The sequence below is a fragment of the Rhinatrema bivittatum genome, chromosome 6 (assembly GCF_901001135.1).
Source record: "Rhinatrema bivittatum chromosome 6, aRhiBiv1.1, whole genome shotgun sequence".
In the NCBI taxonomy this organism is placed as follows: Eukaryota; Metazoa; Chordata; class Amphibia; order Gymnophiona; family Rhinatrematidae; genus Rhinatrema; species Rhinatrema bivittatum.
Window position 1 is genome coordinate 293,107,091 of NC_042620.1, and position 15,162 is coordinate 293,122,252.

General features: G+C 45.1%; 1 protein-coding gene across 3 annotated transcripts in view; it reads left to right on the forward strand.

Moving 5' to 3' along the window:
• Positions 1–15,162, forward strand: part of FRMPD3 (FERM and PDZ domain containing 3) — a 655,318-nt gene that overhangs the window by 603,608 nt on the left and 36,548 nt on the right. The gene's annotated exons all lie outside the window — the stretch shown is intronic.

Sequence of the window (15,162 nt, forward strand, 5' to 3'; positions counted from 1 at the left end):
CAGAGCGGGAATCACGCTCATTTATTTTGGCTGGCTATGTAAAAAATTCAGAGCTGCCAAACACTACTCAGTATTACTTAAAATCTTATTATGCTGTCCAATAGGGTGGTAATGGGCTCTGTGGCAACTGCCTTTGAACAATATTATATGACAATGAAAAACTTTTTTTTTGTTAAATATAAACTTTTACTTATACTTAAATCAAGGGGTCAATTTCACATAGGTACCGAGTCTGCAGGTACTCTGTACCCTTGGATCTTGTACTTAATATTCAAAGGGAAACTATGCTCGTATTTTCCCTTTGAAAGTTACCCATACTCCTGCTTTTTCTGTGGGAAGATTTTTGCTGGAAAACAGTCTGTGTCGATCTTAACATCTAATTCATATGCGTTGCTTTCCAACCACATCCTAAACATACCCCCTGGAATGCCTCTCTTCCATCTGACTAAAAAGTGTGCGAGCTATGAAATTGTGTATACTTTTAGCCAGTCTGAGTCAGGGAATGTTTCAGACAAGCCAATTAACCCAGGTAAGTGGCTTTGAATAGTGTGCTCTAAAATTCTTATAAAAAAGATATACAGTATTGAGTTTGCTTTAATGGCCGATATTCAAAAGATTTACCTATATAAAACTGGGAGAAATTGCAAGACGAAGTTGCAAGACTTGGGAAATGGACATCTAAATGGCAGATGAGATTTGTGGATAAGTGCAAAGTGATGCATATAGGGAAGAATAATCCAAACTATAGTTACACAAAGCAGGGTTCCATATTAGTCATCACCACCCGGGAAAAAGAAGTTGGAGTCATTGTGTGAAATCCTGGCTCAGTGTATGCAACAGTAGTCAAAAAAGCAAACAGAATGTTAAGTATTATAAGGAAAGGAATGGAAAATAAAACGAAAGATACCATAATGCCTCTGTATCTATTTATAGTGCAACTGTACCTTGTATATTATGTGCAGTTCTGGTTGTCCCATCTTAAAAAAGATACAGTAGAACTTGAAAAAGTAAAGAGAAGGGTGACCGAAATGATAAAGGGGATGGAATGGCTGCCCTGTGAGGTGAGGCTAAACAGATTAGGGCTCTTCTGCCTGGAGAAGAGATCGCTGAGAGAAATATGATAGAGGTCTCTGAAAATGACTGGGGTGGAACAGGTTAAAAGGGAACAGTTATTTGCCCCTTTCAGTAGTACTGGACTAGAGAACACTCATAAAGCTAATAGGTAGCACTTTTAAAACAAATCAGAGAAAGTATTTTTTTCACTCAGCATACAATAAAACTATGGAATTTGTTGCCAGAAGATGTGATCAAAACAGCTAGCATAGCTGGATTTAAAAGGGGTTTAGAAATGTTTTTGGAGGGAAAAGTACATAAACCATAATTAGCCATGTAGTATCGGGAAAGCCACTGCGTATTCCATTTTATGAGCAAGAAGGATTGGATCTATTCTTTGGGATCCTGCTGGGTGCTTCAGTCCTGGACTGGCGACTGTTGGAGACAGGATGCTGGGCTCATTGGGCGTTGGTCTGACCCAGTTTGGCATTTCTTATGTCTTTATGGCCTAGAGTAGGGGTTGGCAACTCCAGTCCTCAAATGTCACAAGCTAATTGGGTCTTCAAATGTTCACACTGAATATTCATGAGATACATTTGCATGCCAATACATCTCATCTATATTCATTGTGGATGGATATTCTGAAAACCTGACTGGCTAGGTGTGCCCAAGGACTGGGTTGAGAAGCACTGCTCCAGAGGACAGCTCAAGAATTTTATCATATTAAAATACAGAGAAAACAGAGAATACAGCATGCACATTTTTCAAAGATAAATGACAAATTGTAGGCATCTGTTTCATTCAAAGTTACTTTCCCAGATAATTAAGAGGACTTAGCCAATCATTTTTCTGCCTTATCATAGTCTTTTAAACAGTGACTGATGAGAGAGTCTGAAAATAAAGGAAAGAAAGACATAAAAAAATAAGATCATCACTTCCAAAACGCACGTCCATGTTTGCTGTGTCCCATCGTACCCTTTACTCTGCCAGTAATATGTACAAAATCAAATGAAACCAGTTAGGCCAGATTATGTTGCAAATATGTGTGCTACTTTCTAAAGACCTCAAATGAAAGATGTGACGCTTTGGAGATTTACGGGTCTAACCAGGAGTGTAAAATGTGCTTACACCCAAGAGAAGAATAACTGATTGCGAGATAAGTCTGGCAAAGATGACAAAAGAAAAAAAATGAGGATGTTGCTGAGGGATGGAGAGCTTAGTAACTAGAGCACATTTTTACTAAGCAAATCTGCAATCTTAACGAGAACTACTTTCTGTGACCATACTGTAATTCTCAAATCCTGACCGCTGTGGTTTATCTGCCCCTGACAACCAGGAATAAGGTGATGTAGGGTCAAATTATTTTTGCACATCAAAGAAGGGAGAGCTGTGATTAGCATTTGGGGTTAAAGATATGAAACAGTATGAGGAAGCCCAAGATACGGTAAACAGGTATATTGAAGTCCCTTCTCATTGTAGGTGAATCCTATGTAGACTCTCATAGCTTTTATTGAACCAACATAAGAATTATCCTAGTGTAATCAAGGGGTTAAAATAAAGGAGAAGGTGAGGAGTAAAACATTTTTAAAGATATATATATACCTGCCTAGGTCCCTGTATCCTGCTGGAGAGCTGCATGGAGGCTGTCATGGCACATGCTGATGGAAGACCGGACCCATGCTGTGAATCAGAGGGAAAAAGCAGAGACAGCAGTCAGCTGTTTGTTTAGCCATGAGGATCCTCTGTCTCATGGCTGCCTGGGAGAACCAGCAGTCAGCTGTTCGAGGAGCAGAGAGGGCCTCCACATTGGGGCAGATCTTAAAACCTGCGCGCGGGCGCAGATTTTTTCGCGCAACCCAGCGCGAACAAATCTACGCCCAATTTTATAACATGGGCGAGCAGCCGCGCGCCCATGTTATAAAATCCAGGGTCGGCGCGCGCAAGGGGGTGCACAATTGTGCAACTTGCGCGCGCCGAGCCGCGCAGCCTGCCTCCGTTCCCTCCGAGGCTGCTCTGAAATCAGAGCGGCCTCGAAGGGAACTTTCCTTCCACCCCCCACCCCCTCCCCCGCACCTTCCCCTCCCTTCCTCTACCTAACCCGCCCCCCAGCCCTACCTAGAACCCCCCCCCTTACCTTTGTTGAAGAAGTTACGCGTGCCGGCCAACAGCTGGCCCGCGATCCCGGGCACTGCGGCAAATGGCCGCTGTGCCCGGAGGTTCAGGCCATCCCCCACCCTGCCCCCGCCCCGCCTCCGCCCTGCCCCTTTTTGCGCGTCCCGGGACATACGCGTGCCACCGAGCCTATGCAAGATAGGCTCGGCGTGCGCAGGGGCAGGCAGGGGCAGCTTTTCGGGGGTTACGCGCGTAAGCCTTTTAAAATCTGCCCCATAGAGTGCTTGCAGTGCATCTCTTCTCCAGGTCGATGGCAGTGAAGGGCTGACCAGGGAATGAAGGAGGAGGCATGCCTGTGATCACGGGAGGCGAGGGCAGCGGTGAAGCCCTTGATCTTTGCGCTGCCACTGCCTTAGAGGGGGTTATAACGTAGGTTATAAAATAGTGCATATTTTGTGTGCGGTGAGATACATGCATTTATGGGTGCACGCGCGGCCCTTTTAAAATCTACCCTTAAAGAAGGAATTGGGAGATTTTATTTGGCTGAAAATTTGAGTGGGAAGTTTTAAATTTATTATAATGTCATATAGAATAGTATTTACAGTATAGAGGGAATCTGAAACAATGGGAATTGCTGTGGATCTCTTTAGAACCCTCACAGATCCATTTCATCTGACCCAGTCCTGATTTTACCCTCAACAGACTCCATGCCATGACAGGATTTCTGAGACAGGGTGTCAGTGTCTGTGCAAATGAGATAGTATCACCATTTTGTAGGGATGTGCAGACAAAAAGTTTTCGTTGATAAGTTGATAAGTTGAAGTTGAGGGTCGATTTCGTTCAATATGTACATATGGAGAATTCCATAAGTTGAGGTTCTGTCCATACGTTCACCGGTTCCCTAAATAAAAATTTAAACCCCTCACCCTCCTTAATCCCCCCCAAGACTTACCAAAACTCCCTGGTGGTCCAGCGGGGAGTTAGGAAGCCATCCCTGCACTCGTCTGCGATTTCCTCATGGCGCCGATAGCCTGTGTCACAGGGGCTGCCGTGCCATTGGTCAGCCCCTGTCACATGGTCACCGGTGCCATCTTGTACTCCTACCACGTGACAGGTAGGTCATGTGGCAGGAGGTCGCTCCGGGACCCCCGCTGGACCCAACCGGAACTTTTGGCCAGCTTGGGGGGGTCAGGAGGCCCCCCCAAGCTGCCACATGACCTACCTGTCACATGGTAGGGATGGCTTCCTAACTCCCCGCTGGACCACCAGGGAGTTTTGGTAAGTCTTGGCTTCCCTAGCGCCTCTTTTTACCACCGGACCTAATTTAAATACATTTTTTTACTGACACTCTCCTGTGTACGCGCCGGGAGAGTGTGCGCTTGCCCTCTCTCCTGCATTTTTTACTGTATCGGCCCGCATGTTTTTAGGAGTTCTGCAATGAATATTCATGAGATTGATGTGCATGTGCTGCCTCCATGTAAACCCTATCTCATGGATATTCATTGCAGAAATCCTGAAAACCAGACTAGGCAGGAGATACTGAAGACCGGGTTGAGAATCAAGGTCTTAGACTATTTTAAGTTCCAGGGACCAGGTTTAAAAGAGCTAGGGATTTGCAATCGTGTAGGACGAATTAGGCAATTTCAGTGAAATTTCCTAATTCGTTCTGGTTCGAGGAACCCGAAAACCGAACCAAATTTTCCTGAAATTTTGGGAAAATTTGGTTTTCGGGTTAGTGCGCACTAACGGGAGTTAGTGAGCGCTAATTCCCCGTCAGCGCACGCTAACATTTTAACGTTAGCGCGCACTAACCCGAAATTCAGGTCCCCCGAATTTCAAAGGCCCGAACCACAGGAAATATGAAATTTCCCGCGGCAGGTGGAAAACAAAGCCTCTTTGCACATCTCTAAAAAGAACCTAGAGACTGAGTTTCTGTGTCAGTTCATGAAGAAATGTAACTGGTATATGCACAGTATAGTTATATGCTCTTATTACATTACATTTTTTTTTAAAACACAGAACCTAGTTTTCTATATGTTTGGCTTTCTGGGGAGAGAAATGATAGAATCTAAAATCATTTGCATTTCTATTCTTATGTGAAGTCATGAATATTGTGCATTTAAGGCCAAATCTGACCCTAGGGAGAATGTGGAGTTTGGGGCGAATCAGCTTGTGAGACCATCATCTTACAAACCCCCACCACCAACAACAACTTCCTCAGCATTCTCCTCATTCCCTCCCTTCCTCCACCAGGAAGGGAGCAGCACTTCTTACCTGTGCCTGCCTCCCCCTGTGCTGGCTTCAATCTGACGTCTAGAGGCAGCTCAAACTTCAAGGTGAAGCCAGCAGAGGAGGCAGATGCAGATAAGAGCTGCTGTCCTTCCAGTGGGGGGAGAGGATCACATGGTACCTGGGCAAGCACTGAGTTGTCCTACCCCCTCCCCCCCCCCCCCACGTCCCCCTCCACTGACTGTCCTGTTCAAGACCCATCTTCTTAAAAGTAGAAGGAGTATGCAGTCTGCATACTGGTTTGCGTCCATAATTTTCCAAAAAAATATATGGGTGTGATGTGAACAGATTTCCTATAATAACTAAACTCAGAATTTCTATCATCCCTCAATCTCTTTAATTACAAGCTGGGAAAGCCAGATATTAAAGGCCATGGATAAGCCTCTACTTTTATGTTTTCCCTAGAAAACATAATATTGGCCTTTAGGTAGCCCATTTCTGGCTGTCTTTCAGGACAGAGCTGATGGCAACAGCAAGCACGCTTGGCATCAGGTCAATTACAATTCAGTCAAACCCATCAAGATAATTCACTTAATAGCCCCTAGCAGGGTTTGCAGCCTGCCAGTAACTAACAGAGATGAAGACTTTAACATGAAAAACAATGAAAAACAAATTCTAAAAGATCCACTCCAATTGCTGGAATCACTTATTGATTTCAGGGCCCTGCAAAGCCTGAGGCCTTGGATTTCAGACATAAAGAAAATGTGATTAACACAAACAACATCTATCTCCTCCTCAGCCTTTCATGGACAAGGAGAAATTATACCTCCCTCATCACCACTGTCTTTCAGTAGTCACACCCTGGCTGGTAACAGTGTTCCTTTACTTGTTTCTATCATGCTGGTTACATTATTTCCTGTATTACATTTTGGGGCTGGACTAGATTGACTTACCCTTCATTTTGAAAGGGCAAAAAGTGCCCTTTCAAAATTCTGCCAGCCTTCGACTCGCCTAGATGGAGACCAAGCGTTTAGATTTAGGGGGCGCCGCGGCAGGCAGCCAGCCCCCGACTCGCCCCGCCAGTGTCACCCTCCCGACGCCCCCCTAGTGGTCCAGCGGAGGTCCCGGGAGCGATCTGCCGCTCCCGGGGCCTCCGCTGCCACGAAGCAAAATGGCGCCGGTGACCTTTAGCCCCTAACATGTGACAGGGGCTGAAGGCCACCGGCGCCATTTTGTTTCGTGGCAGCGGAGGCCCCGGGAGCGGCAGATCGCTCCCGGGCCCTCTGCTGGACCACCAGGGGGGGGGCGTCGGGAGGGTGGTACTGGGGGGGAGGCAGGGAGAGTCGGGGGCTGGCTGCCTGCCGCGGCGCCCCTTGTCTCGGCGGCTGGTCTCCGGCTGCACCGATCTTCCTTTCTTCGGCCACGTGATCAGCTAGATCGGCTCCACCGATCTTCTTTCTGTGTGTATGTGATGTGATGTATATGTAAGAAAGGAATGGAGCTTGTGTGTGTGTGTGTGTGTGTGTATGTGATGTGTATGTGAGAAAGGAATCTGCCAGTTTAAAAAAATGAAGTGTGATAATACATATACCTCAACTTTTGTGCTGATTTTGTTGAAAAGTTGGATGAAAGATGAAATTACTAAATTTTAAGAATCCCTCTGCTGGAAAATAAAATTTAACAAAGTGGGTAGAGACAAATACTAAAGTAAAAAAAAAAAAATTAAAGTATTTAAAATGTTCATCTCAGCAAAATCACAAATTTAAGATACTGATGCCAGGTGGGTGTTTTTTTTTTAAGCATGAAGACTAGAATAGTTCCAATCTGAAACAGTTTTGCTTTTTTTTTTAAGCCTTTAGAAAATGTATATTTTTAAATGACTAAGACTGGAGTCTTCCCATTTAAAAGGGAAGCTGACTAAGGATGTCTTTCTGTTCCATATCTCCCACATGAATAATCATACGACTGATAGTTTGAAGAAAGACACTTGCTTTATTGCCTGAAAGCATAAAACAAGAGAAGGTGTAGGTGGCTGTCCCTTGGGAGGACAGAACCTGAAGGAAGGGTGTCATTTCGCCTTCTGATAGGAATGTGGTTTTCTTATTTAATGGTTGGGAGCATCACTTTCACTTTTAGTAAAAGTGAAAAATGCTGTAAGTCTGAAAGCAAGGTGCTTCTGTGAGTGTAATGTGTATGTGAGACAGGGAGAGTGCTTCTGTATGTGTGTGGTGTATATGTGAGTCAGGGAGGGTGCTTGTGTGTGTCAGTATGTGTGTGCGAGAGAGATGGAGCATGTTTTTGGCTGGCTTGTGGCTGTGAGAGAGGGAATGTGTGTGATTGAGCCTGTTTGTAAGTGAGATAGAACGTGTGTGATTGAGAGCTTGTGTGTAAGTGAAATAGAGAGAGCATGTGTGTGATTGATAGCCTGTGTGTTAGTAAGAGAGAGCGAGAGCATTGTGTGATTGAGAGAGACTGGCCAGAGAGGTGACTGGTATGTGTGTGTGTGTGAGAGAGAGAGAGAGAGACTGGTTGGGGAGATGATTGGTGTGTGAGAGACAGAAACTGGTCCTGAGGGTGTGACTTGTGTGTGTGTGAGAGAGAGAGAAGAGACTGGTTGTGGTCCCTAAGGAAGAGGACTGTGAGGACAGCTTCAGCAGCTACTGCTGGTATGGCCTGCAAGAGAAAGGAGTATGAGAACTGCTGGAGAGGGTAAGTAAAGGTGGCTTGTTAAGTTCATTTTTCTTGATTGACTACCATTTTAATTATTGGGTAGTATGTGATGTGTCTGCTGTTTGAAATATTTTATTGGTGTTTGGTAAAGCTTTCAAAATTTGCATTAATCTTTAATTATTGGATATTCTATTCATCAGCTGTTTTGAAATTATCTTATTTGTATGGTTTTATAATTATGATTAATGATTTATATATCTTTATATTATTGATTTGTTTCACAAGGAATGGAGAAATTTTTGTTTTTCCATTGTTACACTGTATAGAGTCTGACGTGATGCGTTTTACAGTTCAGTTTTTGTCTGCACATTTCTGTTTATACTTTATGTGGCTTTATTCTGTATTTGATGAGAGGTCTGTCTCTGCTCTGTGTGTGTGACCATGATGAGAGATTCTGCTTTCATATAGTGTCTGTATAGGGATCATTAGCAATCGGGTTTGTTTTGTTTCCTCAGTAGGTGGTGTATTGGTATTCTAGGACCCAGTGTAATATTTACCCTTGCTTTTTCACAGGTAGGGTTATTGATGTTTGAGTCCTTGATGTTATTACTGTTATGTTACGATAGGATTGCAATATAGATTTTGAGTGTCTTTTTTGTGGGGTTTTGTGTTAGTTCACAATGTGCCTGGCAGTGGAAGGTGTTTGTGCTGCTGTTACTGTGAGGTGACACTAGAATTTGAAAATATCTTTTAGTATGATGAGCTGTAAGGGAAACATCCAACCTCCATTGTTTGGGGGAATTTCAGTGGATGCACAGAGTTACAGAACTGGAGGTGCAGGATTTATATTGACATTCTGTCCCTTCCTATATATTCCTGACTTCACTTTCATAACCATATAGAATTAGTTGAATGAGGCTATCAAATAATTAATAGTGTGAAACTGGCCAGCTTTTTAAAATTACGCAGAAGACCCTTTGGACTTTTTTATTAACACTTTTTTTAATAACCAATTTGAAAGCACGATCCATGCTATAGAGGTGGGTGTGATGAAGAAATGTCATTTTGGCTCCCCCCCTCCCCAAATTCTTCTGTCTAGAGACGCCACTGATTTTCTGTGACCTTAAGCATTAGTACAAAAAGGATTACGGGGGGGATGCTGGAGAGGCACACAAATGCATTGGCCCCTGGGTGCCGGAGACCCTTGGTGCGCCACTGGGTGCGAGTCATATGGGGCCGTAAGCGGTGGCAAAGAGGAGTGGAGATTTGCGGGCCGCGAGCAGTGCCCAACCTGCTCGTGACCGGAAAACCACACAGTCAACGGGCGTGATCGAGAATGAGGTAGGAATCGGGGCCGAGACCGGGGGGTGGCGGCGCCTCGGGGGGGGGGGGCGCAAGGGAGAAGGCTCGCCTAGGGCGCCAAATCCCCTTGCACCGGCCCTGTGTGGTTCCTTCCACAATATAGCACTTTATAATTATAAAATGAAGCACTTTATTCAAAAAAATGTTCTACAGAATTTTTTTCTAACTACATTTGGCACATACATGCTGTGTAGACAGATAGAAACCAATAGTCAGTTGTGTGCAGAGATACCTGACAACTTTGATCAGTTAACTTTATCCAGATATTCAGCCTGAATACACTCAAGTGGAATATCCAGTCTTAAATTGACCGAACAAAGTTATCCAGTTAACTTTAGGCCTGCTATTTAGCTTACCAGAGATACCTAGGTAACTTTTGGCTGGCCAGCACAGAATATCAGCGCTAACTGGTCAATGTTTAACTCTGCCCTGGAAACTCTGGATTTCTACCAGAGACTCAGGAAATTTACATCAATTATCAGGTCTCAAGGGAAATATTAAAAAACTCTGGGCTTTTCTGTTTACTGCTCCTGCCAGTCCCCTTCAGTAAACCTGCAGGTAGGGGAGGAGTAAGCCTGGAGCACAGGCACTGCAGGCAGCATGCAAATTGCATCTGTGTTTCCCCGGACTTGGGAGTCAGCTGAGGGTACAGGAAGGGTGCACAAGTTTGCGAGCTGTGACTTAAAAGGGGACCGGAGCAGGAGAATGCTGGACTCAGGGAGGGAGGAAGGGAGGGAGGAAGAAAGGGAATGTTGGGATTATCCCTGGAGAGGGGAAAAAGTGATAGTGGTGGTGGAGAGAGATAGTGTGGATGAGCAGGGAGGGAGTGAAACAGAGAAAGTTGCTGGAGCGAGAGTGAAAGGGGACAGATTCTGGAAATATTTCTTTACTGAAAGAGTGGTGGATGAATGGATCAGCCTCCCTGTGGAGGTGGTGGAGAGTGTAAGAAAGCATGGGATAAGCACAGAGGATCTCTGAAGGAGTGGTAGGGATTTTAAAGCTGAGCAGTTGGTAAGGATGAGCAGACTAGATAGTCCATCGCATTTAAATGATACACGCTGAGGAGGATCTTAAATAAGTATGCGCGGGCGTACTTTTGTTTGCGCAAGCGGCGCAAACAAAAGTACACTGGATTTTATAAGATACGCTCGTCAGCGTGCGCAAGGCTGCGCAAAATCGTCAGCCTGCGCGCGCCGAGCCAAGCAGCCTGCCTCCGTTCCCTCCGAGGCCGCTCCGAAATCGGAGCGGCCTCGGAGAGAACTTTCCTTCCGCGTCCCCCCACCTTCCCCTCCCTTCCCCTATCTACCCCACCCACCAGCCCTACCTAAATCCCCCCCACCTTTGTTGTGCAAGTTACGCCTGCAACTTGCATGTGCCGCCTCGGCATCCCCCGGCACAGGCCGCAGTGTCGGGGGACTCGAGAGCCGGTCTCCCGGCCCGCCCCCGAACCGTCACCACGCCCCCGGACCCGCCCCTGACCCCCGGACATGCCCCTTCCTGCCCCTTTTACGAAGCCCCGGGACTTACATGCTTCCCGGGGCTTTGCGCGTGCCGGTGGCCTATGCAAAATAGGTGCGCCGGCGCGTGAGTGCCCTGCGCGCGTAAATCCGGCAAGATTTACGCGTGCAGGGCTTTAAAATCTAGCCCATTATTCCTTCCTCTTACCTTCCCCTCTCCTCCTCCCTCCCTGCCCCTGCTAAGCAACAGCAATCTCAGGGTGAGCACAGCTCAAGAGTTCCCAGGTAGGCTTATGAATGACTCTTTCGGTCCCAGTAAATGTATGCAAGCTACAATCTGCCCAGATAAAAAAAGAGCCAACCAGCCAGTGGGGTGAAATTTCAAACAGGAAGAGCTGTCCGGCTAACTCCCAAAGGGGTAGATTTTAAGAGCCATGCCTGGACACACATGTGCACGCGTTTGCCGGCGCAGGCACATAAGCGCGGCACTTTTAAAACATATGCGCCTATGTGCGTGAATACCGGCACGTTTTAAAATTGGCTATTCGCGCATACATGTGCCCAGGATTTCATATTGATGCACACATGGGCGCGCAAATGTGCCTTGCTTGTGTATGTGGTGGGGGGGGGGGGGGAATTTTACTAGACACGCACAGCAACGCTAGAGCCCATTTTCCCAGTTTTTTCCCAGTTCGCCCAATTAACCAATCGGCCATCTAACTCCCCCTGTTACTTTGTCTACCTTTTACTGTTAGGCCAGACCCCTAAATCTCGCTGAATAGCCTCTATTTTTTTATTTTATTACTTACACTCCGTTCCCAGCAGAAGTAAAGTTACGCGGTAGGGGGACCCCCGGCGCCCGCTGGTGCGTACAAATAAGTATGCATGGAATTCATGCCCCGCCCAGACCAAGCCCGTCCCCTTTTCACCAAAAAATGTGCGCACATAACGGGAGATACACGCATCGCCGCATTCCTTTTAAAATCTGCACGGCATGCTCGCATCCTAGACACATACACGTATCTCCTGGTTTTGGTATGCGCAAGGCTTTTTAAAATCAACCAGAAATGTAGCCAGACAAAACCTTTCAATATTGATCTCACAGCTGCTGAGTTGTGAACACTTTTTACTTTCCAAACTGCTGTTTCAAAAAAAAAATAAAAATAAAAATAAACACTTCATGGCTGTGCTGTAATTCGTAAGTCCACTTCTGAGTGCCAGGTTTATCTCTGACGCCTGTGATGTGTGAAGATAGAAAGAAAGACCAGATAGCACTTGGCAGCTGACACAGGCTGACATTCTACATCCAGCATCAAACCGAGCAGAAAACCCACAGACATTAATTCAAAAGCTGTTTGTAGCACCATTATTTTAATGATTTAATGACTGTATTTTATTATTCTAAATTTAATTTCAATTAAAATTTACTACTATAAAGCACATAATATTTTTAATAACATGGCCCATGGTGGCTAATATCACAGAGTGGTTTTCTAACCTACGGTACTTGAAATGAGTTAGCATTTTCAGTCCAAATCCTAGTGGACAACTGTCCACTTTCATAGAAACACTGTCACAATTGGCAGTAATGCCATAGCTAGGAGTTACAGCAGACAAGTGAAATACCAAATGCTAATGGAAATTAAACTACCCTTTCTTCCCTACAGGCATTCCTGTGGGATAGTGTGGGGGACACCTGCACTGCTAATAACAAAGGACTTCAATTTCTAATACAAACAAATCAGTATTACATTTCATAAACATCAAAACATGGAAATAAGTATTGATAAATTAAAAATATACGAGGTAATGTCTTTTATTGGACTAACTTAATGCATTTCTTGAATAGCTTTCAGGAAGTACTCTCCCTTCATCAGATCTTATCCTGACCCTGGATTTCAGTTTCCTACCTAACGGGCCGATCCAGAGAGAAGCGCGGGAGAGGCGGCGAGCGCCCGCTCTCCCGACGCGCGCAAAGGCCAGTGTCCTGGGTGCGCGACTCAGTATCGGCCCGCATGCAAATGAGGGCCCGCGGGAAAAGGAGGCGCTGGAGACACTAGCGCGTCCCTCGCGCCTCCTTTTTGACAGAAGCGGCGGCTGTCAGCGGATTTGAGAGCCGACGCTCAATTTTACCGGCGTCGGTTCTCGAACCCGCTGACAGCCACGGGTTTGGAAAACGGATGCCAGCAAAATTGAGCGTCTGTCTTCCAACCCGCGGGCTGCGGGCAGATTTTTAATTTTTTTTTTAATTTTTAATTTTTTTTTATTTTTGGGACCTCCGACTTAATATCGCTATGATATTAAGTCAGAGGGTGTACAGAAAAGCAGTTTTTTCTGCTTTTCTGTACACTTTCACGGTGCTGGCTGACATTAACACCTGCCTTTGGCAGGCGTAAATTTTTGAAAGTAAAATGTGCGGCTTTGCTGCACATTTTGCTTTCTGTATCGCGTGGGAATAACTAATAGGCCCATCAACATGCATTTGCATGTTGCGGGTGCTATTAGTTTCGGGGGGGGGGGGGGGTGTGTTGGCCACGCGTATTCGACGCACTATTACCCCTTACTGTATAAGGAGTAAAAATAGCGCGTCAAAAACGCGCGGCCAAACGCAGGCTAACAGTGTGCTCCGCCGGAGCGCACTTTACTGTATCGGCCTGTAAGGGCCTAAATTTAGCTTCCAGAACATCCCTCTTGCACCTTCCTATGTGTGATTGGTACCCACATGTATCACGACAGCCAGCTCCTCCCCAACGCTCTCCAAAAATCATATCTAGGTAGTATTTATTTATTTATTTATTTATTTATTTATTGTTTTTGTTATACCGAGTTTCATGATAGGCATCACATCAACCCGGTTTACAAATAACAAGGAGTGTAAAGCATAACATAACGTAAAAAACAATATTTTCAATAAGAACCTTGAACTTTAAATACAGTGAATCAGAAAAAGGGAGAGGGAAAGTTACAAAGTATGTGAGGTCCACTAATTTTGCAAAAGGCAGACAAGTTATCAAGCAATTCTCATGCCCACCAGCCACCCGGCTACATTCCTAATGATCAAATCACCCATTATAATGGCCTTCCTAACCCTTCCCTCCTGGGCACACAACCCTAAAGACACATCCTTGGTGCAGGAGGTTAAAGCATCACCTAGAGGGCAGGTCTTAGCTACAGGATCACTTTCTGCCACACCAAGGTGGGTCTCCTGCCAGGTGACCTTGCTCCTCCAAAGCAATACAAAGGTTGCTTGACTGGAGTTAGGACCACTCTACTAGGACCATGAGAGCCAGGAGTTCTTTGCACCAGGTGCACATTTACAACCTCTCACCAACAGATAGATAATCATATGGATGGCATTGAGTGCAACTTGCTGTTGGAATTCTATTTTCTGTAGAATGAGAAGCTCAAGGGCAAGGGGTCATCCTATGAAGCTGAAGGGATGGAAACTCAGAAGGAATGTGAGAAAATGCTTTTTTCAGCTGAGAACAAGGTGGACACTTGGAACAGACATCCAGAGAAGGTTCAGAACAAAAACAGTTGCCGAATTCAAACATGCTTGGGTCAGACACAAGGAGAAAGGACAAAGACCCCTGATCAAGTGAGACCCGGTTCAGCACAATAGGCAGGCATGAAAGCGCAGACTGGGTGGACCAAGTGGTCCTTTTCTGCCAACACCTTGTATACTTCTATATGGTTTTTTTCAGGCAAGAGTGTTTACATGCTCTGTACTTGAAAGCATGCTTCCATACTTTCTGGGTTATTGTGATTTTAGATGTGAAGCTTTCAGAGAACATGAAAATAACAAGAAAGTCACAGCTAAATTCTTCAAGTCTGCTAATAGTGCATCCAAAATCAAGTTTAATGGCCTGGTCATTCTTTAACAGACCCGGAGATAAGTGTAAATTCAGTAGTCTCATGGGGACCAATAGCTCTACAAAAGTAGGAAAACAAGGAACAATGAGTTTAGTAATGTATCTTACAGTCTAATAACCCCATATTGTCCTACTATATCAACTTAAGGTGTGCTAAACAAAACAGCAGGGGACCGTCTGGAGTTTTGGGAAATGCAATGCTTCACACAGTCTGATTCTCACTGATGACATGCAAGTCATTTATTTGGCAGTAATATAAATTGCCTTGCTGCCATGGAGCTCAATAACAGCTACTGTGTAACTCCTTATCTTCCACCCTTGGCTAGATGAGGGATAGATATTATGGATCAGAATTTCCGACTTTATCTGCATCTTTGTTGCAGATAATCATAATAAATTCGACCTAA